This window comes from Talpa europaea (assembly GCF_964194135.1).
Source record: "Talpa europaea genome assembly, chromosome: 3".
In the NCBI taxonomy this organism is placed as follows: domain Eukaryota; kingdom Metazoa; phylum Chordata; class Mammalia; order Eulipotyphla; family Talpidae; genus Talpa; species Talpa europaea.
The window spans coordinates 68,635,072-68,661,602 of NC_140069.1; the positions used below are offsets into that span (position 1 = coordinate 68,635,072).

Below are 26,531 nucleotides of genomic sequence, written 5' to 3' on the forward strand. Positions count from 1 at the left end.
AAACTCTTATCATTAAATATACTTTTCCACTGTACTTTTTGTAGGTGTCAGCAAGACATGCAATTTATTAAAAACCAGAGAGGAGGTATCAAATGAAAGGAGCTGAGGTGACAAGGATTTACATACATTGAGGATTTGTGGACATTCAGCTTAAAATTGGGCAGTGTTAACAGTTTTACTATACTTATATGTCAGAGGAATTTGCTTTACCTTATATTGCATTGGGAAATTAGTTAGCAAATGGAATTAAGGTTGCTAGCTCACAGACCTTAAAACAGAAAGATTATCCTCAGTCATCTAAGTGTTCCCAACACAATCACAAGGGTCTTTGTGAAAGATGGAAGCAGTAAAACCAATGTAAATAAATCACAATAGGTGGAGGACTTGACCTGCTATGCTAATTCAGAAGATGGAGGAAGACTATGAGTTAGGAATGGGTTCATTCTCTCAAAGACAGAGAACACAATAGTACTTCACTAGAGCCGTCAAAGAATTCAGTGCTGCTGCCATCATAATTATAGTCCATTAAGACTCCTATTGGACTTTGGATATATAGAAACCTAAGAAAACAAATCTGTGTTATTTTAAATCACTAAATTTGCAGTAATTTATTACAGAAGCAGTGGGAAATTAATATTTCATGAAAATTAAATCCATAAAGGAAAACACATTCGAGAAATATTTGAAAGAATAATGATTTTTCAAATCTATCATGGCTCTCTATATTATTAATAAAACTGTTTTCAGGAGCATAAATTGCAAGAATTTGGTTGTTGTTTTCCTAGCATTTTCCCCTTATCCTCCTACAAGACTTCTCCTGGTTTAGTTTCCATGTTATTGTAAGTTGTAATTTAAGGTTAAGTTGAAAGACCACAAAATGGAAAACTGTTAAAAGTATTTCTCTCAAATTTCCTGGACCTTGAGAAGTAGAACCATCTGACTGCTTTTTGGTTTGACCTAGTTAATACTCTGTTCATTCGGTAGCCTTTGAATTCTTTACATACAATGTAATAACCACACATACAACATACAACTATATATATAATGTAATAACAGCTTCTTATTTTTCTAATAGGTTTTTGGATCAAAGTAAAATGCAAATCTTTTGCATTAAAACTTCTCAAGGTGAAATTTTTTCAAGTCTAATTTTAAAAATCATTTTCCTCCTTCTCTCCTCTTTGACAGTTTTTTTTTTTTTTCAGTTTTGGTTAGCAACATACCCAAACTTAAGTAAGTCTAATATAATAAAATAAGTCGAGGTCAAATGGAAAGGCGAAAACCACAAAGAGGCAGAAATCGCATTTGCCTCCAACTAGAGAAACAGTGGCAATTTACAACCCTCCACTGTGAAAATTCACTTCCCTCCCTTTACCTCCCACAGCCCTTCCTTAGCTCTCAAACTTAACCACTTTCTCCCTGAGACTATTTAATGAGGGTCAATCAGTTCTCATGTTTTATTACCCTCCCATTGGAAAATTAAGATCCTAGAAGACAAAAGACTCAGTTCAACTTATCTGTAGGTTAAGACATCTCATTGTCTATACACAGTATTCTGGAGAGCTTCAGCAAGTATATCAGAACTTAAAAAAAAAAAGAAAGCAGAACTTAAAAAAAAAAGAAAGCAAAATGTATATTTATACAATGAACTATTAGTGATCAAAACCAGAAAAACTCATGCCATTTATGGCAACATAAAGATGGAAGGGATTATGCTAGCCGAAATACATCAGACAGAAAAAGATAAATACTGGATGATCTCATATGTGGAATAGAGAGAACTCAAATAGAGGCAAGGAGGGCCTCCCCTGGTGGCACAGTGGTTGAGCGCTGGGCTGCGAAGCTGCCCACAGACTCTGCAGCCCCAGCTCGATCCCTGGCCACCTGTGAGGGTCCCACATGGCGCGCAGACCTCTCCTGTTGTGCCCGCTGCTCCCCTCAGCAGTGTATTTCCATCAGTCTGCCTGTTCTGTTCCCCACTCTGGCTCTTGTGAATTCTCTCACCCTCCCACGCTTCTGACTGTACCCGGGTTCTTGTATAAATAAATAAATAAATCTTTAAAAAAAAATAGAGGCAAAGAAAAAGTCAAAACTAGTAAGCTGACCATACAATTGAGGCATACAGCAAAGGAAGGGGTGGGAAGAACAAAACAGGGGAGAGCTGAACACCCATGATGGCTTATGGTGATACAGTGGCGGAAGATCTATGGGGACTACATCAGGGTAAGGTAAAAAAATTTAATTAATTAAAAAAAAAGAAGAAGAAAACAAAAAAAAAAATAAGTCAAGGTCAAAAGAGTTTACTAGCACATGTCACCTAAAACAATTAGCAAAATTATTCGGTGTTTTCTCTCTATTGTTTTTCCCTGCCATTAATTGTGCATTTAACTAGTTTTCTTAACTTGGTTATATCCTTTAAAATATATGTATACTTCTCACATTTTAAATATCAGAGGGAAGAGTCTGTGATTAAAGTTTTTACTAAAAACAAAATACAGTTTTTGGCATAAAAGACAAACATTAATTTGCTCATTTAGTCAAAATAAGAGATGTCAAGGCCTTGCTGAAAAAAACAATTATTATTTTTCATGACCAAGAAATAGATAATGGAAACATAATCATTTCACAAACTGCTAACTTATACTGTAGTATGAGACATGTCATGCCTGTTATCATAGCAGTGCAATTTGAGGAAGGTCAGTTTGGTGGGACACCCTCATTGGCAAGTTCCAAGAGGCTGCCGGGTGGTTCATGTATCTACCTTTTCCATTGCCATGTTGGTTGCACTTTTCGAGGCTGCTGCACAGGAGGTAGACAGGACATCTGCTGAAAAAGGAGTAAATGATGAAAGAGTCTGAGCTAGAGGCCATAGAGGCTGAATATGAGACCAAGGGAGAGCAGAGAAGGAAATGGAGCTGCAGGGCAACACTATGAAAAGGTGCAGGCTCATTGACCTGTGAGATGGAGAATGGAGATTGAAGAATTGATAAATCCTAAATTTAAAGGGTTTGGCAGGAACAAAGATATTAAAAAATAACCAGTTCAACTTTCAGGCATAACAAAGAATTTGAGCAGAAATGTCCAACAGGAACTTTTAAATGTAGGTGAGGGCTTCTAACCTTACATGAGATCAATATGTAAATCTTACCTGTGAAATGAACATTGTGGCAAGTTAAACTTTCAAAAGGAGAATATGAACATAGGCTGAGAGCAGTAGACAAGTTCCCCAGCTTAGCTGAGAGAAGCAATCCCACATGAAAGCTGTCAGAACAGAGTAAAGAAGAAGCAAGTCAAGAGAGAAAAAAGCAAGAGCCAGGCCAAGGAAGGGGTGAGCTTCTGGGAGAACAGCACATTTTTTGCAGTGTTCTCATAATTTGTTTTGGTTTTTTGGGTTTTGGAGGGTCCGAACCAGTAGTTGAAATGTAATTATATTCCCTTTCCTTGAGGTTTCTGAGACATTTGCAAAATAAGACCACAGATATCATAAAATATGAACATGATAGTGGAAATCCCCACCCCCAACCTCATCTAGTATTCAAATTTTTCTATTTGGATGATTTTTTTTTGTTTTATATGAGAGATCCTATATTCACATAATCTAATCCCATGTACTTATAGGAAAAAATTCTGTGAAGGAGAATATCATGGTTATTAGCCCTATCCAAGAAGTTTCTGAACATATACAATTCATTTTCAAGAATTTGAAGAAAAATAACATCTTTAAAGACACATCACCCAAAGCAGTGATAGTGAAGGCAAAGATGAACGGCTGGGACTATATCAAATTTAAGAGCTTCTGTACAGCAAAAGAGACAATAACAAAAACAAAGAGAAACCCCACCGACTGGGAGAACATTTTTGCACACAACACTAATGATAAAGGACTGATCACAAAAACGTACAAAGAGCAACGAGACTCAACAAAAACAAAGTAAATAACCCAGTCAAAAAATGGGCAGAAGAGCTAAAAAGAAACTTCTCCACAGAGGAAATACCAATGACCACCAGGCATATGAAAAAATGTTCCACATCTCTTGTAATCAGGGAAATGCAAATCAAAACTACCATGAGATACCATCTTACACCAGTGAGAATGGCACATATTTTAAAAACTAGCAACAACAAATGTTGGCAAGGGTGTGAAGAAAAAGGAACTGCTCTGCACTGCTGATGGGAGTGCAAACTGGTCCAACCACTATGGAGAGCTGTGTGGAGGTTCCTCAATCTGCTAAAGATGGAGCTTCCATATGACCCAGCAATTCCACTCCTAGGTATCTACACAAAGGACACAAAAACATTAATTCAAAAGGGTGCCTGCATCCCTATATTTATTGCAGCACTATTTACAATAGGTAAGCTATGGAAACAACCCAAATGCCAAAAATAGATGACTGAATCAAGAAGATGTGGTATATATACACAATGGAATATTACTAAGCAATCAAAAAAGATAAACTCATGCTATTTGCAGCAACATGGGGGAGCTGGAAGGGATCATGCTCAGTGAAATAAGCCAGAAAGGAAAAGAAAAATACTGGATGGCCTCACTCATAGCAGGAATTTAAGACACCTAAATAAGGGATCAGGAAGAAGATTAATTATAATAAACAAAAAATCAAAATCAACAAGCAACTATAACCAAAGACACACTACAGGGTGGGGGCGGGGAGGAAGAAGGGAGTAGGATCAAAACAAGGGTGGTGGGAATTGTACTGGGACTATAATCCAGATGAAAATTCATACGTTGTACAAAAATGAAAAATGATATGAAAAATATATAAAATTAACTGAAAAAAAAAGAATTTGAAGAAAAAGAGGCCAACATAGGCCAGTGAAAAATCTAGAACAGGATGAGATTTAGTATAGTTTAATTATGCATAAAGTATGCATATATACTTATAGATAGATAGATAGATGCACATGCAAACACGTATTGCATGTTGTGCTAAATAGAAACAATATAAAGAGATGGGATGGTCTGGTCTATGAATTTTGAAGTGGTTTCTCCCACACTATTTCCAAAAGGTTATTCTTATGTGCTTGTTTTATAATTTCAGCTCTTGCTATTTTCTTTTATTTTTTTGACTAAATATCTGCCCCAGAAGTCCATGATATTGTAACACTTTAGTTTCATATGTTTGGGTTCAGCTTTATTACATGAAAAATACACATTTTGTTAATGGCTACAGTAAACATGAGACAAAGACAAAATAACAAGTCAAACTATATCATGCATGCATGCATGCACTCACAGAAGAGACAAAATTTATGATCACATATAATTATATGTGCTGGACTCTATCATAGGAAACTTACAAACTTTTTTTTCAAAACAACCCTATGAGGCAGGACTATTATCACTTTTACAGATGAGAAAAACCAAGGCTTAATGAGATGGGATAAACAGCCAAGGTCACACAGCTAAGAGGACACAAAGTAAAATTCATATCCAGGGATGTCAGACACTGGAGGTCATAAACAAGACTAAGACTGCACATACATCAGTAACACCAAGCAAGCCTGAGGAAGGAAGTGTGGCATAGCTATGCTATCTCCTCAAACCAATCTCTGATTCCTGTAGCCCATTCATTTAAAAAAAAGTTCATCTGTCATCCAATTTTATCAGTGCTGCTGTTTACTCCTTGGTCCTAATGACAACTTTGTGCTGGAAATTTTCTGGTACAGAGTAAAAGAAATGCCACCCAGAACAAGAAGAAAAGGGAGCCTCTTCCCATGATGTGTCTTAAGATTCTGAGTCAAGTTCTGAGTCCCATGAGCCAAACAGAAACTCAAGGGCATCCAAAGCCCATTTCAGCCCTCCTGGGTGAAACCAGGAGAACTGGCCCATGACCTAATACAACAAAATCTGAAATTAGATTAATACATGCATATCTACAGGTCAAAGGTCAATGTCAATCTTCACTGAGTTATTCTTAAAAATATATATCTAGTTTGCTAATTCTCTAACAAACCAGAATTTACTTCACATATGTTCAAATCACATTAAACTTTGATAAACTGTATCACTGGAGAGAAAACGAAAGCTCAGAAAGGTAGGATAACTTTCCTAAGGTCACAGAGTCAGAAAGACACAAAGGTAAAATTCATATCCAGAATGTCTGACACTGGAGCTCATGGTCTTACCTACTCTTCCAGGGTGCGAGTTTTTTTACTTGACAATTCTGTGACACCTGGTTATTTAATCTCACTCAGAGACCAGACCTCTTGTATCAACAAGAAAATTAATTATACCTGTCCAACTGAAACTGAAGGAAAGGCAAAGTGATAGCATCTAGAACACAGAACATACAACACATAAGCCCCTTTCCCTCTACCCAACCAAACCTGAAATCAAATTGACCATTTGTTTGGCTCAAGTTCACACATCCATCAACCCCCAAAAGCAGCATGCCAACACAACATCCTGAAATCTAAAAACCTGGATGTGCTTCTCTACCTGATGCTGCTCAATCATACTCTTACTTATAGTGCAGTACGTTTGGGTGGTTTAATGTGCTTTACTAAACCTACCTCAGTCTGTAACTATATACTTCTTTATAATTTAAGAAACTCGTATTTAATAAGCACCAACACTAGCCAAACTGTTATTAAGTCTGAATCACTAGAAACCTTTATTTTCTGTAGTTTGGAATGGGTGGGAATAGTCAAGTGTTAAAGATACTCAGTACACAAGGCTTTAGTTCTAAAGGGATTTTTTTCCTCTGAAAACTGAAGGCAAACTATTTGACTGTTTGGAAAGCTAAAAATAAATATAACTTACTGGTTCCAAACACATTTTCAGTAGCACAACTTTAAGACCATTTCAGTTTGGAAACAAGTTACATTTGGCAAGCAATTAGACCACAAAAGGATCTAATTGCATCTTTTATTTTAAATAACAACAACCCAAAAAAGCCAAATATTTTTTATTAAAAAATTACCAGCTGTACAGTAAATGCTCATGCATTTTCATAAGTATATTAGTAACCTAGGTGGAGCCTAAAAGATGATCTTTTCATAGAAAATTACCCAACCAACCACAATAATTTACCGAACCTTTAAGAAATCAACATGCTACATTTATTTAAATGAGTATTCAATTCAGGATCAAATTTAGGGTGAGATACTGTACAGGGTACTCTGTTGACCACTGAATACACCAAATGAATTAAATGAATAGTTTTTGTCTGTTAGAAGTTTACCAATAAACAAGAAAGATTTAGAACATGGATTAACAAATATAAATTGAATAGTTCAGCAAAGATTTAGAACATGGATTAACAAATATAAATTGAATAGTTCAGCAGTGAAGTAATATTAAGTGTGTTTTGATAATGCACCATCTAAGACGGGCTGTAAAGTTCACTTCGCCTTGAGTCACAGAGACTCAGCCCTCAAGGCCCCCCACACCCACACACCCCAGCAAGTTCACTGACTCACCAAGGGGCTGCAATGCTCCTCCCACTCTCACTCCTGCCCAGAGTGTCTACACCACAGCTCCTCCATATGTAAACTCTCACCTGATCTGAGACCAGACCCTACTCTCTGACACACCCCAATATTTCCTTTCACAGAATTTTCAGTCCTTGGTGGGGTTTACCTGGTGCTCCATACCAATCATCTAAATCTAGTCACACAGAAAGAGGTTTATGCCCTGGTAACTCTTGTCCTTCCATATGCGTCTAAGTGGAGCCATAGCCTAGCTCATGCGCTCCGCTCATATGATCAATTTGTCCATATTTTTCCAATTCATGTTGAAGTAGATTTCTCTCTGATTAATCTCATTCATTAAACTACTGTTATATCAAACAAGTTTGATTAAAAAAATTCTGTCAGTTTGAATAAAGTCAGATCAGTCCTGAGACAATGTACTCATTTCCCATCATCTTCCCAAATCCACTTTCAGGACTTGGCAGAGAGGTGGGGAGGAGGGGGGAGAAAACACAGGAACTTAGGATATTGTAGAATTGCTTTATGAAAGTAAATTCTGGCTAAATATGCTATGGGCAATTATGTTATGTTTCCCAAAAATTCATGTGTTGAAATTTGAATTTCAATGTGATGTATTAAAAGACAGATCCTGGGGCCTCCCTGGTGGCACAGGAGGTTGAGCACAGAGCTGTGAAGCTGTCCTCAGCCTCTGCAGTGCCACTTTGATCCCCACCGGCCATGGAAATATCCACGTGGCAAGCAGACCTCTCCTGTCTTGCCCTCTGCTCCCTTCAGCAGTATATTTCAGTCAGTTTGCCTGTTCTGTTCCCCGCTTTGTCTCTGGTGAATCCTCTCACCCTCCTGCACATCTGGCCTGTACCCCGGTTCTTGTATGAATAAATCAATCTTTGAAAAATAAATAAATAAATAAATAAATAAATAAATAAATAAATAAATAAATAAATAAAAGATGGACCCTTTGGGATATAATTAGGTCTTGAGAATGGAGCCCTTATGTATGGGAATAGTGCCCTTATAAGAGAAGTCAGGAAAATCTGTGTGCTCGCTTTCACACTCTCTCCTTACCCCCACTTCGCTCTCCTCTCTATGATGTGAGGACACAGAAAGAAGGCACCCATGCAGACCTAGAACTCTTTCAGGAATCCAACCATGCCGACACCTTGATCTTATACTTCCCAGTCTCCAAAACTGTGAGAAATAAATATTTCTCCCCCAGACTCTGGTACTCTGTTGTAGCAGCCTGGGTTGATTGAGACAGGCTACATCTCAAATAGCCCCACGTCACTTTCACACCTCCACTCTGGGATTGCTTTCCTGTCTTGTTATATATAAAGCTATGTGTGTGCTTTCTGTGTAAGAGCAAAAAGGTGCCTTGCTCCCTGAGCTAGTCAGTGATCCCAGACTTCCCCAACAAAGAAAAGGGAGCTCCAAGTGTCATAGATTATACCTTCACCCTTTTAAGTGCATTTATAGTAGATTACAAAGCATTCTAAGAGCACGCAGTGGGAGAATAGGACAGAAGAAGACATAACCAGGAATCATGTCACAGTCACTTAAAGGGAAAAGCAGAAGCAATCAGTAGCTATTGAGGCTGCAGTCTGAAACAATTGTTCTAAGACAACCAAACCAAGAACCTAATGATGAGTAAGGACAAGAACAGAGCACCACAAATAGAACTCTCTCAAAAACATAGTCCGCTTCCATGTCAAAGGACCTGGTAGGACAAAAAAAAGGGGGTGAGGGTCAAAGAGGTGATAGAATTGGGAAGGGAGTGGAAAGGGAAGCCTAAGGTAAAGTAGAAGGCAGATGTCCAGGGGGTGGGTCACTAAAAGAAAAAAGTTTTACCAACCTGTTCACATTCATGTTTCCAAATGCAAGGTACTATGAAATGCCAAGGTAAACCATCTTAATTCTTTTTAACTTATCAAACAATATAGGGAAAATATACAGTTTATGAGCTATGGAACAAACTTTTAATTGTGTTTCTATGTTACTATTCCAAGACCCTTTTTTTTATTCTCAAAAATTAATGTTTCCTTAAACAGCACTGCTGTTTGTTTTGGATAGGCTGAAACTGAAACCTGTCTCCCATGCAAGAGCAAGAGCAAGAGCCCAAGTTCTAACCTGACACCTAGGGGCTGTTGGGAGTCACTACAGTACCAGCTTAGACATCTCTGAGTGCTTTATTTCTTCTTTAGACTGTTGTTTTCTATAGTCAGTCTTAACCTGCTCAGGGTTAATTTGTTGCTTCCCAGAGATGACACTTAGAAACTCAAGCATTTTTGTAAATAACTGGAATTTTAAAATATGTATAATATCTGCTTTTTCTGTGCAGCAGTGTTTTGTACCTGCTTAGCCAGGTAAATTATATATCCCCATTTCATCAAGAATGGTAGCTGAAGAGTCAGCTTGTCTTTTACTTGGGGTATATTCCCCTGCTTCTTCATTTCTCTTGACTCTTTTTGTTGATATCTGCACATGTAATAAAGCAGTCACCTCTTTTAATTTTCACAGACTGACATTGTACTGAGAAGACCCTCACCAATCAGCCTGCGCAGAGATTCTGGGAACCTCTCAAAAACCCTCATGATAATCCAAACCACTGTCTTTTTTATCTCTGTACCCAAGAAGTGCCGGACCCGAAAGAGGAAAGTGAGGACGACGAGGAGGACGACAACGAGGAGGAAGAAAAAGAAAAGAGTCTCATTGTGGAAGGCAAGAGGGAAAAGAAAAAAGTAGAAAGGTTGACAATGCAAGTCTCTTCTTTACAAAGAAAGCCATTTACAATTGCACAAGGAAAGGGGCAAAAACTTGTGAAATTGAAAGGATACATTTCTTTCACCGTAAAAAGAAAACAGATGAACTTAGAAATCTGCATAAACTGCTTTACAACAGACCGGGCACAGTGTCCTCATTAAAGAAGAATGTGGGTCAGTTCAGTGGCTTTCCATTTGAAAAAGGAAGTATCCAGTATAAAAAGAAGGAAGAAATGTTGAAAAAATTTAGAAATGCCATGTTAAAGAGCATCTGCGAAGTTCTTGATTTGGAGCGATCAGGTGTAAATAGTGAATTGGTGATGAGGATCTTGACTTTCGTAATGCATCCAAAGTCTTCTGGCAAACCATTACCAAAATCTAAAAAAAACTTCTAGCAAAAGCAACGAAAAGGAACGGAACAGTTCTGGAATGGCAAGGAAAACTAAAAGAACCAAATGTCCTGAAATTCTGTCAGATGAATCTAGCAGTGATGAAGATAAAAAGAAAACCAAGGAAGAGTCTTCAGATGACGAAGATAAAGACAGTGAAGAGGAGCCAACAAAAAAAGACATCTAAAAAGGAGAAACCTAAACAGAAAACCACTCCGAAAAGTAAAAAATCTGTAAAAAGTGCTAATGTAAAGAAGGCGGATAGCAGCACCACCAAGAAGAATCAAAACAGTTCCAAAAAAGAAAGTGAATCTGAGGATAGTTCGGATGATGAGCCTTTAATTAAAAAATTGAAGAAACCTCCTACAGATGAAGAGTTGAAAGAAACAGTAAAGAAATTACTGGCCAATGCTAACTTGGAGGAAGTCACAATGAAGCAGATTTGCAAAGAGGTTTATGAAAATTATCCTGCTTACGATTTACTGAAAGAAAAGATTTCATAAAAACAACTGTTAAAGAGCTAATTTCTTAAGAGGTAGGACAGATGACTTATTCCATGGATTTAAGGATCTGATTTATACTGTTATACCAGCAGAGAGAATGTATTTCCTTTTTTTAAATCCTTGCAAGCATTGTTTTGGTGGAGCTTACTGCAGACCTTTTTATCTTGAGTGTTATGCAAATTTGAGTTTGCCTTTTAAAATTGCATTTCTATATAGTTTTTAGTTTAAAATTTTGCATGGCAGTAATTGTTCCTTGCTTTTATAGTCATATTTTGTACATTTCGGATTTCTTTATATAAGGTCATAGATTATTGAACTGTTGTAGTTTTAAGTGCACTTAATATTAGCTAAAGACAAACTTTTAATCAAGTAGTACACAAACTGTTGTAACTTGGCATTTATACATGCAGAGATTATCGCAGTATTTAGTATATGAAATATTTTGAATATGCATCTCTGTCAGTGTAAAACTCAATGGTGGTGTGTTCATCATGTTTAAAATAGCCAGGCTTCAGCTGCCCAGATCACTAAATCGGAACTTTTCTCCTGCATGTGTATATATGTCAAATTGTCAGCATGTCAAAAGTGACAGATGTTATTTTTGTATTTTTAAAAACAAATTTGTTGTATATAAAGTTTTTTAATTTCTTTTGTGCAGATCAATTTTTAAACTCACAGCTAGGATACCTTCACAGTTATAAACCATGACATATCAGTGTTCAGCCAGAAGGTATGACAGAGAAGCGAAAATCAGGATTCAGTGAAGAAAACACTGACAGAACAGTTCTCTGCTTTGTTGGAAAGGGTCAATCTATAGTTTTAGTGATAACTCTGCAACAGTGTCTGTAGATAACATTTTGTATTTAAAGTAGACCAAAATCAACACATCAAAAAGTATATGTTTTTGGAGTGGGATTAAATGCAAGCACATTTGGCTTATGAGAAGTGAATTGATTTTTATTAACTGCTTTTGCCCGTGTAAAATGCTGATGTTTATAGAAAACTTGGCCACCTTTGTAATGATAAAAGTAGCCAGTGTAATTGCAGAAGAAATGTGGGCAATAATGGGTATCTCTGACAAAATGTTTCTCAAAAATGATAATACACTTGTAACATTAAAGACATTTAATGTGTTTCTGGAATCGGGGCTGTTGGAGTTTAAATTACAGCCAATCAGGACTCTAGGTGATCGACATATGGACCACTCCTTAATGAGCGTAATTCTGTCTTTTACATTGTCTTAATCAGTTTATTAAATAATCTGAATTTTAAAATAAAACATGCATCATAGAACAGAAATACAAAAATGAGATATAAATGTTGACTGTTAGGTATTTTCACAGGTTTGACTTGTTGCTTGATTTAAGGTTAAGACCTTACAGTTATACACATTACAGATGAATGGACTAAGCAACTAACAAAGAACTAGGAATTGGCCTATGATTTTAAATACATAATTTGTTCCTATAAACCTTGTCAATAAAAGTAATAAATCAAAACAAAAATAGAGTATACTAGTCCCATCTGTGTTCCAAGACAGGCAAGACAGAGGTCAGTCTCAGGAAATCTCTGGAAATGTGTGAAGGTCCCCCAGGAAAAAAAGCTAGAATCTGGGTATTTTCCACTCCCTCTATGATGATCTAAGGGAAAAGTTCTGAAAACTGCTTCTGTCCTCTTTCTTCCTGCTCCCAGGTCTCTGTAGTATGCCATGTCCCATCAGCAGGCAATTTACAAACCAGCCCTGCAGGCATCTCGGGAAATGTTAGAACATTGGATGTCTGATTCTTTTTCTCTATAGGAAAAATATGGAAGAAGGGGGTTTCTTTATTATTGTATGAAACTGTGCCAGGGTAGAGAATTTAGCAAGAGGATGTCGCCAATATTTCTACCAGTTTTGAAGTGACTGATTTCACAGTTGGCCAGAGTACAGAAACATCTCGACATTTTCTGAATTTCTCACAATGGGAATTTGCCTGTGGATAGCTGTTGAATCAGTATGTTCATGGGGAGAGGGATAAAGAGAGAGTCTAGGAATTCCAATTACACCATCTTCCTGGCATTGTTACAAGAAATTATTGATATTCAATGTGCATAAAGAACAATACCACAACACCAGTTTTTGATAAAAGAAAGGGTTTGATTGAAAATCAATTGCAAAGAGGCAAGAGGAAAACTCAACTCTGTCTCTCCAATTAAGAAAGAAAGTAAGTTTTTACAAGTTTTGAGAACTGAGGTTGAAATCAAGGGAGTTAAATTTCTATTAGTTAAAGAATGGGCTAAGTGCAAAACTACATGTACTTGACTGAAGATCATCACCTTGTTACAGGAAATTTATTTGTGGAAAGGTATTGAGACTTTTTTTTTAGATAATTGTACTTATTCATTTCATTGGTGATCCCCTCACCTCTGGGTGGATCACTCCCTTGCATTTATGGATCCGGAATCCAGCTAATCTGAGACTCTGTTCAAGATTACTTGCTTCTGCACATACTCAGATTGTATCACTTGCAGATAACTCTCCAGACTCCGCTGTGTCTAATAAAGGAAGTCTCAGAGAAAAGTTTAGATGTTTTGGGAGAAACTCTAGAGTCTTAGACTAAATTAACCTCAGTTATAACATTATCCCTTTGTCAGATACTTCTAACATCTCCATAATCTTAGTTTTACTCTTTGTCAGTTATCTTATTTCCTTTTTTTTTTTCAGAACAGGACTGAATAATTTGATTTATATATATATTTATTATATCATCCTTCATTTTTGTACAATGTATGATTTCCCCATAAGATTCCCACCACCAATTCACCCATGCACCATCACCATAGTCCCTTGTGTTCTTCGTACCCTATCCTGATCCATCTCCCTCCTGCTAACCTACAGAATGTCTCTGGTCTATGGTTGTCTGCTGATTTTATTTTTACTATATTATAGTTTTTTTTCTCCTGATCCCTTATTTGATTTCTCCACATTCCTCCTATAAATGAAACTATTCGATATTTTTCTTTTTCTTTCTGGTTTATTTCACTGAACATAATCCCTTCTAGCTCCATCACTGTTGCTGTGAATGGCATGAGTTTATGATTTTTGAGTGCTGAGCTATATTCCATTCTGTATATATACCACCTCTTCTTGATCCAGTCACCGATTTGGGGGCATTAAGGTTGTTTCCAGAGCTTACCGATTATAAATAGTGCTGCAATAAACATAAAAGTGCATCACAAAAATCTACAAAGAGCTGACAAGACTCAACAAAAATAAAGAAAACAATCCAGTCAAAAAATGGGCACAAGAGCTTAAAAGAAACTTCTCCAAAGAGGAAATACAAATGGCCAACAGGCATATGAAAAAATGTTCAACATCACTTGCAATCAGGGAAATGCAAATCAAAACTACAATGAGATACCATCTCACACCAGTGAGAATGGCACGTATTAAAAAAACTAGCAACAACAAATGTTGGCGAGGATGTGGAGAAAAAGGAACTCTCCTGCACTGCTGTTGGGAGTGCAAACTTGTCCAACCACTATGGAAAGCTGTGTGGAGATTCCTCAACCTACTAAAGATAGAGCTTCCATATGATCCAGTAATTCCACTCCTAGGTATTTACCCAAAGGACACAGAAACATTAATTCCAAAGAGCATCTGCACCCCTATGTTTATAGCAGCACTTTTTACAATAGCTAAGCTATGGAAACAACCCAAATGCCCAAAAATAGATGACTGGATCAAGATGTGGTACATATACACAATGGAATATTACTCAGCATTCAAAAAAGATAAACACATGCGATTTGCAGCAACATGGATGGAGCTGGAAGGGATCATGCTCAGCGAAATAAGCCAGAAAGAACAAGAAAAATACCGCATGGTCTCACTTATAGCAGGAATCTAGAAAACCTAAATAAGGGACCAGGAAAAAGAATAGCTATAAGAAAGTAAAAATCAAAATCAACAAACAACTATGAACCAGAGACACTCTATGGGGGGGCGGGCAGGGAAAGGAGGAATTGGGATCAAAATAAGGAGGTTGAAATTGTATGGGGAATATAAAAATAAAATTAAAAAAAATATATATAGGAGTGCAGGTGTCCTTTTGTTGTTGGTTTTTTTTTTTAGAGTGAGTCCATTTATTTTTTTATTTTATATATCTTTACATTATTTTTCATTTTTGCACAATGTATGCATTTTCATCTTGGTTATATCCCCATACAATTCCCACCCCCCCTTATTTTGACTCTAATCCCTCCTCTCCTCTTCTCCCCCCCCCATAGTGTGTCTCTGGTTTATAGTTGCTTATTGATTTTGATTTTACTCTACACAAATGTTGGCAAGGATGTAGAGAAAAAGGAATTCTCCTGAACTGCTGGTGGGAGAGCAAAATGGTCCAACCACTATGGAAAACTGTGTGGATATTTCTTGACCTACTAAACATAGAGCTTCCATATGATCCAGCAACTCCACTCCTAGGTATTTACCCAAAGGACACAGAAACATTAATTCAAAAGGGCACCTGCACCCCTATGTTTATTACAGCACTATTTACAATAGCTAAGCTATGGAAACAACCCAAATGCCCAAAAATAGATGACTGGATCAAGAAGATGTGGTACATATACACAATGGAATATTACTCAGCAATCAAAAGAGATATACTCATGCAATTTGCAGCAACATGGATGGAGCTGGAAGGGATCATGGTCAGTGAAATAAGCCAGAAAGAAAAAGAAAAACACCGATGGTCTCACTCATAGCAGTAACTTAGAAAACCTAAATAAGGGACCAGGAAAATGACCAATTTAATAGAGAAGGTGTCTTTTTGAATTAACGCTTTTGTGTCTGTTGGGTAGATACCTGGGTGTGGAATTGCTGCATCATATGGGGCTCCATTGTTAGTAGTTTGAGGAACCTCCACACAGCTTTCCATAGTGATTGGACCAGTTTGCATTCCCACCAGCAGTGGAGGAGAGCTCCTTTTTCTCCACACCCTCACCAACATTTGTTGTTGCTAGTTTTTTTTTTTTTTGATACGTGCCATATTCACTGTGCGAGATGGTGTCTCATTGTGGTTTTGATTTTTACATTTCCCTGATTACACATGATGTTGAACATTTTTTCATATGACTGTTGGAAATTTCCATTTCTTCTTTGGAGAAGTGTCTTTTTAGCTCTTCTGCCCATTTTTTAACTGGGTTGTTTACTTTGTTTTTGTTGAGTTTCATCAGCTTTTTGTAGATCTTTGTGATCTGTCCCTTAACATTAGTATTGTGTGCAAAAATTTTCTTCCAATCAGTGGGGTATCTCTTTTGTTTTAATTAATGTCTCTTTTGCTGTACAGAAGCTCTTTAATTTGATGTAGTCCCAGCTGTTTATCCTTTCTTTCACTATCTTTGCTTCAGGTGATATGTTTTTAAAGATGTGATTGAGGTGTATGTCATGTAGTGTTTCACCTATTTTTTTCCTATATATTTTATGGTTTCAGGTCTTATGTCTAGTTCTTTATCCATTTTGAGTGCATTTTTGTGCATGGTGTGAGATAATAGTCTAGCTTCATTCCTTTGCATGTAGCAGTCCAATTTTCCCAACACCATTTATTGAACAAACTGTCTTTGTTCCATTGCATATTCTTTGCTCCTTTGTCAAAGTTTAGTTGTCCATAAGTCTATGGGTTTATTTCTGGGTTTTCTATTCAATTCCTTTGGTCTGTGTATGTGCTTTTGTTACAGTACCATGCAATTTTAATTGTTATGGCTTTTTAGTATAGTTTGAAGTCTGGGAGTGTGATCCCTCCATTCCCCTTATTTTTCATCAGGAGTGCTTTGGCTATTTGAGGTTTTTTGTGGCTCCATATGAATTTCATTTATATATGCTCTATTTCTTTGAAGAATGGCATTGAAATTTTTATTGGAATAGCATTGAATCTGTAAATTGATTTTGGTAGGATGGCCATTTTGATAATGTTAATTCTTCTAAACCATGAGCAGGGGGTGTCTTTCCATTTCTTTGTGTCTTCATCTATTTTTTTAACAAAGTGTTATAATTTCCTTTGTATAGGTCCTTCACCTCTTCTGCTAAGTTTATTCCCAGGTATTTGCTTTCTTTTTGTTTCAATTATAAAACAGATGATTTTCTTGATATTGTCTTCTTCAGATTGATTGTTTGCATATAGGAAGGCTACCGATTTTTGTGTGTTGATTGTGTATCCTGCTACTTTATTAAACTGGTAGATTATTTTGATTAGTTTTTCCATGGAGTTTTTTGGGGTTCTCTATGTATATTATCATATAATCTGCAAATTCTGTTAGTTTTACTTCTTCTTTCCCTATTTGGATTCCTTGTATGTCTTTCTCTTGTCTTATTGCTCTGGCTAGGACTTCCAGTATTGTATTGAAAAGCCATGGCAAGAGTGGACATCCTTGTCTTGTTCCTGACTAAAGACAAAGGATTTCAGTTTTTCACCATTGAGAATATTAGATATGCACTTGACATATATGACATTTATTAGATTAAGTTATGTTCCTTCTATGCCATGAATTTCAAGGCCCTTTATTGTATGTGGATGTTGAACTTTGTCAAATGCTTTCTCCACATCTCTTGATATGATCATATAGATTTTATTATTCTTTTCATTGATGTGCTGGATTATATTAATTGATTTTCAGATGTTGATCCATCCTCCTGTCCCTGAAATAAATTCTACTTGGTCATGGTGAATTCTTTTTTTTTTTTAAGATTTATTTATTTATACAAGCACTCGGTACAGTCAGAGCGCAGGAGGTTGAGAGAATTCACCAGAGCCAGAGCGGAGAGCAGAACAGGCAGACTGACGAAGTACATTGCTGAGGGGAGCAGCGGGTGGCAGGAGAGGTCTGCGCGCCATGTGGGACCCTCACCCAGTGAGAGCCGGGTATCAAACCAGCGCTGCAGAGGCTGAGGGCAGCTTCACAGCCCAGTGCTCAACCGCTGCACCACCGGGGAGGCCCTTATCTTTTTGATGTATTGTTGGACTCTGTTGGCTAGGTTTTATTGAGGATTTTTGCATCAGTGTTCATTAGAGAGATTGGTCTGTGTTTTTCTTTTTTTGTGTGTGTTATCCTTATTCATTTTGGCATTAGAGTAATATTGGCTTCATAAAACGTATTTGGCAGTATCCCTTCATTCTCAATTTTTTTAATTACTTTGTAATTCAAATTACTTTATCATACATGTATGATAGGCACCATTCTGAACTTTTGGTAGAGTTCATTTGTGAATCCATCTGGCCCTGGGCTTTTGTTTTTGGAGAGGTTTTTTTATTACTGTTTCAATTTCACTGCTTATAATTTGTCTGTTTAGATGTTCTATTTCTTCTTTATCTAGCTTTGGATGGTTGTAAAGTTGTAGGAATTTGCTCATCTCTTCTAGATTTTTGAACTTATTTTCACAGTCATCTCTGATTATTTTTTTCATTTCTGCTGTGTCTGTGGTAATTTCTCCTCTGTCATTTATGATCCTATTTATTTGTGCTTTCTCTTAGGGTTTTTTTTTTGTGTGTGTGTGTCGGGGGAGGGGGGGCTGGATATAGGTTTGTCTATTTTGTTTATTTTTTCAAAGAACCAATTTTTTATTTCATTTATCTTTTGAATTGTTTTCTTAACTTCTATTTCATTTATTTCTTCTTTGATTTTTATTTTTTCCTTTCTTCTATTGTCTTTGGGATTTTTGTGTTTTGTTTTTGTTTTTGTTTTTTTTTTGCAGTTCTTAAAGTTGAGAGATTAGGTTGTTTGAGTTCCTTCTCATTTCTTGATGTGAGCCTGTATGCTATATATTTTCTTCTTAAAACTGTTTTGCTGTTTTCCAAATGTTCTGAAGAACATACGTTCTGTGTCCTCATTATCATTCATCTCAAGGTATTTTTTAATTTCTTCTTTGATCTCTTCATTTATCCAATGGTCTTCCAGTAGTGTGGGTTTCAATCTCCATGAGGTAGGAGGCTCCCTTGATAGCTTTTCATTTCTAGTTTGATGCCTTCATGGTCAGAGAAGATATTTGGTATGATTTTGAACTTAGTGCATCTGCTGATTTTTGTCTTGTGTTCCAGTATGTGATCAATCCTGGAGAATGATACATGTGGAACTGAGAAAAATGTGTACTCAGACTTTTTGGGGTGCCAATTCTATAGAAGTCTGTTAAACCTATCAGGTCTAGGCCCTTGTTTAGAGCTCTAACGCCCTGGCTTGTTTTTTTGTCTCATTGAGTTATTCATTGGTGAGAGAGGTATGTGGAAGTCTCCTACTACATATGTATTTTCTCTAATGTCTGTTTTCAGAGATGATAATAATTGTCTGATATATTTTGGTGCTCCTTCATTTGGTGAGTTTATGTTGATTGAATGTTATGTCTTCTTGATATATTATCCCCTTAATCATAATGTAGTGACCACCCATGTCTCTTTTAAACTTTTTTAGTTTGAAGTCTACTTTATCTGATATGAGAATAGCTGGTATAGCTATTCCTGCCTTCTTTTTTGGTCCATATGCTTGTAGGATTGTTTTCCATCCTTTTACTTTCATTCTCTGTCTTTTGTAGTTCAATGTGTTTCTTGTAGACAGCAGAAGTTTGGGTTCTGTTTTTTAACCCAGCCTGCTATTCTATGTCTTTTTGTTGATGAGTTAAGTCCATTTATATTTAGAGTTAATACTGATACACTGGCATCCATATTTGCCATTTTGATTGCCTTTTTGTGATTCAATCCTTACCTTGCTCTATTCTTCTTTTTAATTCCTCTGTTGGTTTTAGCTCTAGGTTTTCTTGTAATATTTTTGGGGTGGAGGTATACTAGTAATGGATTTCTGGAAATTTTGTTTCTCTGAGAAGGCTTTTTTTCCTATCATAGAGGAAGCAGAGCTTTGCAGGGTAGAGTATTCTTAGTTCGAATTTGTTGATTTGGAGTTTGTTAAAAATATCCCTCCATTCTTTTCTTGCCCATAGTGTTTCTTTGGAGAAGTCTGATGTCGGCCTGATTAGTTTTCCTTTGTAGGTTATCTGTTTCTTCATCCCCGTCAGTTTCTTTATTTTTTCCTTGCTTGGACTTTTGGAAACTTTACTGTTAGTGTCTTTTCATTGTGGTAATCTGGTGTTCTTCTAGCTTCTTGTAGGTCTATTTTCATTTCCTTTTCATGCTTGGGGAGTTATCTTCAATTAGGTCCTTGTATAGTTTCTTGGTTTCTTGGTCTCTCTCCTCCCCTTCTGGGATACCTAAGACTCTTATATTTCCTGTTCTCACGGTGACAGATAGCACTCAAAGTGTTTCTTTATTCTTTTGCCTTTGTACTTCTCTTTATCTTTTTTGGTTCCTTTTTGTTTGTATATCTGAGAATACTGATTTGTTCTTCCATTTCTTCTATTTTCATGGATTTTTTCCAGAATTCTTGAGCTCCTTCACTAATCTCTGGATACCCTCCAGTTCCTTCACTTTCTTCCTCACATCATTAATTATATTCTTATCTCTTTCTTCATTTTCCCTTAACTCTTTGTTTTAATCATGGCCTTTTTGAATTCTTTGTCAGCGAGGTGGAGATAATCTGTGTCCATATTATCAGGTCCTGGAGGTTGACTTTCTTTCTGTGGTGTATTGTTCCCCCAGGGGCCTGCTTGACCATTGGTATTTTCCTTTCTTCCCGCTATTAGCCTTCAACTTCGCTCTGTTTGTAGTGTCTTGGTACTGCTGGTGTTGGTGGGCATGACTTCTGCTTTCTCTTCCTGATGAGTGAGTGTGTCTGCCTGGTGTCTGACAAGTCTGGATACCCCTCTGTTATGGTAGATGTTGTTCTGAGCTATGCTTTGCTCCAGGAGCCCCTGCTTTTCTGACCCCTCCACTGTGTAGGATGGGCTCCAACATCTTAGTTATGGGTAGTCCAGAATCTCATGTGGAGCCCTGAGCCCCCAGAAACACACTGAAGCCATGTCCACTGGGAGGTGCCTACAGGCTGGTGGGATGTATTTCCCTGTTGAGCTGCTAGGCCCCTCCAGGCATGTCTCCAATGAATATTGGGATTGAAAGAGAATAAGGAGTGAGAGAAGGGATAAGAGGAAAGAGGACAATGGTACAGAGATGTGAAAGGAAGGAAGGTGAGAGAAAAAAGCAAGGGTTATAGAGGGGGAAGAGGACAGATGATCGGGGAGAGGAGAGCATGGAACAGAGCGAGAAAAGAAAGTAGTGAAGGTGATGTGAAGGGGTAAAGAGGAGAAAAGAATAATCAGAAAACAGAACTAGGAAAAACAGGAAGGAAGAGCAGACAAACAACTGACCAACAGACAAACACACGAACATAGGGGAGACTTAGGACTCTGGTGGCTCCCCATGATCACCACTGGGGAGCGCTATCTCCCTTGTGATGTTTTAACGAAGGGGAAAGACAGGAAAAAAGAAAGGAAAGAAGAAGAAAGGACAAGACAAGACAAACCCGAAGGTAGGAAAGCAAAATGGCGCGGACTGACTGCAGCGGTGGGTGTGAGGGTTTTTCCAGGGCCCGTGAGGCAGCTGGGTAGGTGATAGGGCTTCTGCGGGTTCCTTCCTCCTGAGGGCTTGGGGTACCGAACTAGTCCTATGAGGCTCCCACTCATGATTTTCCTGCCTGTAAGTGTGGACCAGTTAGGGAAAAAGGGGTGGCGGGGAGTCTCACCAGTCTCCAGGAGGGGCATGGGAGGGAAGCACTGCAAGGAAGTGGCTGGAAGCAGTGCTGTGCCTGCCCCAGGCTCTGTTTGCCCACCTGACCTTGTCCGGACATCTCAGAATTCAGAGTCCACTTGCTCCGGGCTTCTCCCGGGTGTCCGGCCTCCAGATTCTTTCTCCTTTCTGCGGGTTGCAGTGTGCGGCTTTGTGCAGGGGGAGGGTAGGAGGGTTCTGATGGTTTTCTTTCTTCCTGCCTATCCTTCTCACTTTCCTCCTCCAGCAAATCGCCAGCTTCACCCAGATTATCTTTCACATTTGGGTTGCCACAGGCACTTGCCATTTTTTCTCCCTTGTCTCACGTGGAAGCAGGGGCTGCGCCTCTCTGCAGGCCCTGTGGAGCCCAAGCGCTGACTGGAAGCAGCTCCTGCCGTGCAGATCTCGTGCCTCCTAACTTTGTCTTCTGAGTAAAACCGATCTACTTAGCTGTGGAACTCTCACGGTCCTGTGAGGAGCAGTTACTCAGGCGGCTTTCAGGATATTTTTCCCCCAGCACATGCTGTTCTCCCAGCTATCGCAGATAGCTGCGCTTTCAGTGTGTTTGTGGGATTGGGTGGGATCGGGATCTTCTTAGGTTGCCACCTTGAAGCTTTCTGGAATACGTCTTTTATCTTCAAGTGCTGGGCAAGCAGAGTAACAGTCATATATGCTGGGATCCACCCCCGGGGGGCCGTGGCTTTCCGCAGAGGCGCCGGGTGTCCAGACCAGGAGGGAGATGTAAGGGAGAGAGCTCCTTCCAGGCCTCACCCTCTTCTTCAGCTAGCCTCTGAGCCGCTGCCAGCGCCCAGCTGAACAGAAGCAATCTCCTGGGTGAGCTCTGCACCAGTCTCATGCCCGGTGACACCTGCTTCTGCCACCACAGGAGGGGAAGTCTGGAGCCCTGCGCCTGCTCACCTGCTCACTGCCAAAGCCTGCCAAGCGCCGCTAATATCTTATTTCTTTCATTTTGTGTTCATCTGTCTCTTGGTGTGATGAATAATTTTTTATTGAAGACTGGGGCATTTTATCTCATGTTATAAGAAATAAACGTAGCTGATATATATCCAGAAGGGAAAGATAAGGGAGGATGGTGCTACTTTAGATAGAGTTAGAAGCCCCGGTTCTCTTCTTAATCACCATTGACTCGCTATGTGGGGAAGGGTTCCTCATTACTGAATGGGGTGTAAGTTCCTGTTCATGGGTTCCACTAAGACTACCGGGTGGGGGGGTGGGGTGTGACCTCATTACTATTGAACAATGATAAAATTCATAACATTATACCATCTTTCACAATGCGCAGCAGGTAGGGAAGGGGACACTGATTACTATCAAGTTGAGGTAAAAATAGAGGTTCTGCGTGTAATCTCCACTGACTATGGAAGTGAAAGGAGAGGTGAAAGGAGCGCCTTCCCAGTTGGAGAAGATAAGACTTTCCCTACTTTCCCTTCTCTGACATCACCCTGGAGCTATTAGAATGTAAAAGCTTCATGAGGGTCGAAGGTTAGACTATAACTCAGACTTTTCTAGTATGGGTGTGGGTAGTATTGCAGTTTTTTCCTGTTGTGCTTAACCAAAGGAGAAAAATTGTTACCTAAAAGAATCTTGCATTTTTAGGCTCTCTCCCCAGGATCTTTTAGATTTGGCAGAGTTTTGGTAGGGTTTATCTTTCTGTATCCATTGCCATTTCCAGATTGCTGCTCACTTCAGCTCCAAATCTTGGATATATGAAAGAATACCAAGGGAACACAGCATCAATTTTTCCTTGCTGCTGGTGTCCTTATCCACTCTTTCTTCTCTCTACCTTTCATAGTCTTCTTATATTTATTTTACATATAATTTTCAAGGTTTTTGATTGCAGTGAGAGAGGGAATAGACAGAGATACATTTGCTCCATCTACCTAAAAGGAGAATTACCCAGGAAACATTTTTTAAATGTTGTGCCTGTATCCCCACCTCTAAAGACTCTGATTTATTAATTGGTCTGAATACTTGGACTTAAAAGTCCTCCAGTGGCCTCCCTGGTGGTGCAGGGGTTAAAGTCTCAGCACTATGATGCTATCACCAGCCACTGTGACCTAAGTTCAATCCCTGTCCAGGGAGCTGACCCACATGGCACGACAGACCTCTCCTGTCTTACCCACAGCTCCCCTCAGCAGTGTATATCAGTAAATCCAACTGTTCTAACCCCCAACTCTGACTCCAGTGAATCTTCTCACCCCCACACCTCTGGCCTATACCCCAATCCTGGTATGCTTAAATAAATAAAAATAAATCTTTTTAAAAAGTCTTCCAGGAAATACCAATGTGTCTCAATGGTTGAAAACGATCACAGAACACCTCATTTTTTACAATTATCATTTAAAGGCTAATTCACAACTCCCACATTTGCAAATTTAACCTAGACTTTTACTATGAACTTCAGACCCATTTACCCAACTCTCCACTTGATAACTCTATTTTGAGAAATTGAAACTATGAGAAGATGAGGCTCAAAGTTATCTCAGAACTGAAAATAGTTTTTTAAAAAAATTATCTGCGCCTTCCCATCAAAACACAACCCCCTTCTTTATCCATCCTTCCCCATCTCAGAGAACAGCATGACTACGCATCTAGTTGTAGAGTGGGGAAACCAAAGCATCATTATAAATGAGTTTCCTCCCTCCGGCAATCTTTTTTTAATTAATGACATACCATAGTTTTATAACTTTGTTGACTTTTGACAATAGAGGTTTTCTAGCTGTATGTGTGGTCATCATAGCACTCACCACCCCCAGAGCACACAGAGTTCTCTGTTATAAACTGCTGCGCACTCCCCTCTTCCATTTTCATCCCTCCTTTCTCCCTCCCACGCCCCCTTGAATGTCTCAGATCTATTGTCAGTTTTCAAGTGTTCGTTTTATACCTTGACTTTGTGTAACCCTATGTTTTGTTTCTCTTATTCCATATATAAATGACAAATCTGCTATATTTCTTTCTCCTTCTGGCTAATTTCACTATTTTACTTAGCATAATCCCTTCTAATTCCATCCATGTTACTTCAAAAGGCATATTTATCTTTTTTAATCACTGAATAGTATTCTATTGGTATATAGAGATACATACATATCTATGTATATCTATATATACCAATAGAAAGTATATATACATATATATGTGTATATATATATACACATACACACACCATATCTTCTTGATCCATTCATCTGTTTTTGAGCATTTAAGTTGTTTCCATAACTTGGCTATTGAAAATAGTGCTGCAATAAAAAAAAAGTGCAGATTTCCTTTCAAATTAATGTTTTTGGATTCTTTGTGTAGATACTTAGGAGTAGAATTGCTAGATTATATGGCAGATCCATTTTTAGTCTACAGAAGAATCCACACTTCTTTCCATGGAAGCTGGATCTGTCTACATTCCCACCAACAGTGTAAGAGGGTTCTTTTTTATCCACACCCTCTCCAGCACTTGTTTCTAGTTTTTTTTTAATATGGGCCATTCTCACAGATGTGAGGAGGTATTTCATTGCATTTTGATGATTATAAATGATAATGAACCTTTTTTCATGTGCCCATTGGCCACCTGCATGTCTTCTTTGGAGAAAGCCACCTTTAGCTCTTCTGCCATTTTTTGATTGGGTTGTCTTACTTTGTCTTGTTTTATTTGAGTTTTATGAGCTCTTTATAGATCTTTGATAGCCCCTTATCAGATATATGGAATGAAATTTTTTTCTCTCATTTTTAGGGTGTCTTTTCACTTCAATTACTTTCCCTTTCATTGTACAGAAGCTTCTCAGTTTGATAAAGTCACAGTGATTTATATTCTCCTTTGTTTTCATTGTCGTTGGGGACTAATAAAAAAAAATTTATGAAGTTTGTGTCACAGAGTGTTTTCCCTATTTTTCCTTCTATGTATTTTATGGTTTCAGGTCTTATGTCCATGTCTTTTATCAATAGATTTTCATGGATGGTGTGAAATGATGACCTAGTTTCATTTTTTGCAGGTAGCTGTCCAATTTTCTCAGAACATTTACTAAAGAGGCTTTCCATGTTCCAGTGTGTATTCTTTGTTTCTCTGTCATGCATTAGTTGTCCATACATGTGTAGTTTTGTTTCTGAGCTCTCAATTCTATTCCATTGATATATGTATCTGCTTTTGTTCCAGTTCCATGCCACTTTAACTACTATGACTTTATGTTTTGGTTTGAAATCTGGAAATGTAGTACCACCATCCCTTCACATTTTAGTCATTGCTTTGATTTTTGTTTTACCTTATGAATTTCCGTAATATTTGTTCCATTTCTTTTGAGCAAATTTGTAAGATTGCAATTGAGATTTTTATTGGAATTGCATTGAATCTATAAATTTCCTTTGTGATTTTGAGAATGTTGATTATTTCAGTCCATGTAGGGACTGTCCATTTTCTGTTTCTTTTTCTATGTATTTTAACAATCTCTTATAGTTTTCCTTGTATTGGTCCTTCACCTACTTTGTTAGGTTTATTGCCAGGTATTTAATATTTTTTGGTACAATTATAAATGGGAAAGCTTTCTTAATTATACCTTGTTCTGGCTCATTGTTTGCATATAAGAAAGCAAGTCATTTTTGTGTATTAACTTCATATCCTCCCTCTTTGCTGAAATGATTTAGTGTTTTAATTAGTTTTTCTGTGAAGTCTTTGCGTTCTCTATTTATATTATCATAGAATCTGAAAATAAGCATAGCTTTACTTCTTCTTCCCCAATTTGAATTCCT

The 26,531-nt window shown here is 37.9% G+C and overlaps 1 pseudogene across 1 annotated transcript; it reads left to right on the forward strand.

The window, feature by feature from the left end:
• The first annotated feature begins 2,171 nt into the window (after window positions 1-2,171).
• Window positions 2,172-11,126, forward strand: LOC311168847 (protein DEK-like; annotated as a pseudogene). The gene is made up of 2 exons: window positions 2,172-2,220; window positions 10,078-11,126. The product of its transcript is annotated as a protein DEK-like (transcript).
• Window positions 11,127-26,531: the final 15,405 nt, after the last annotated feature.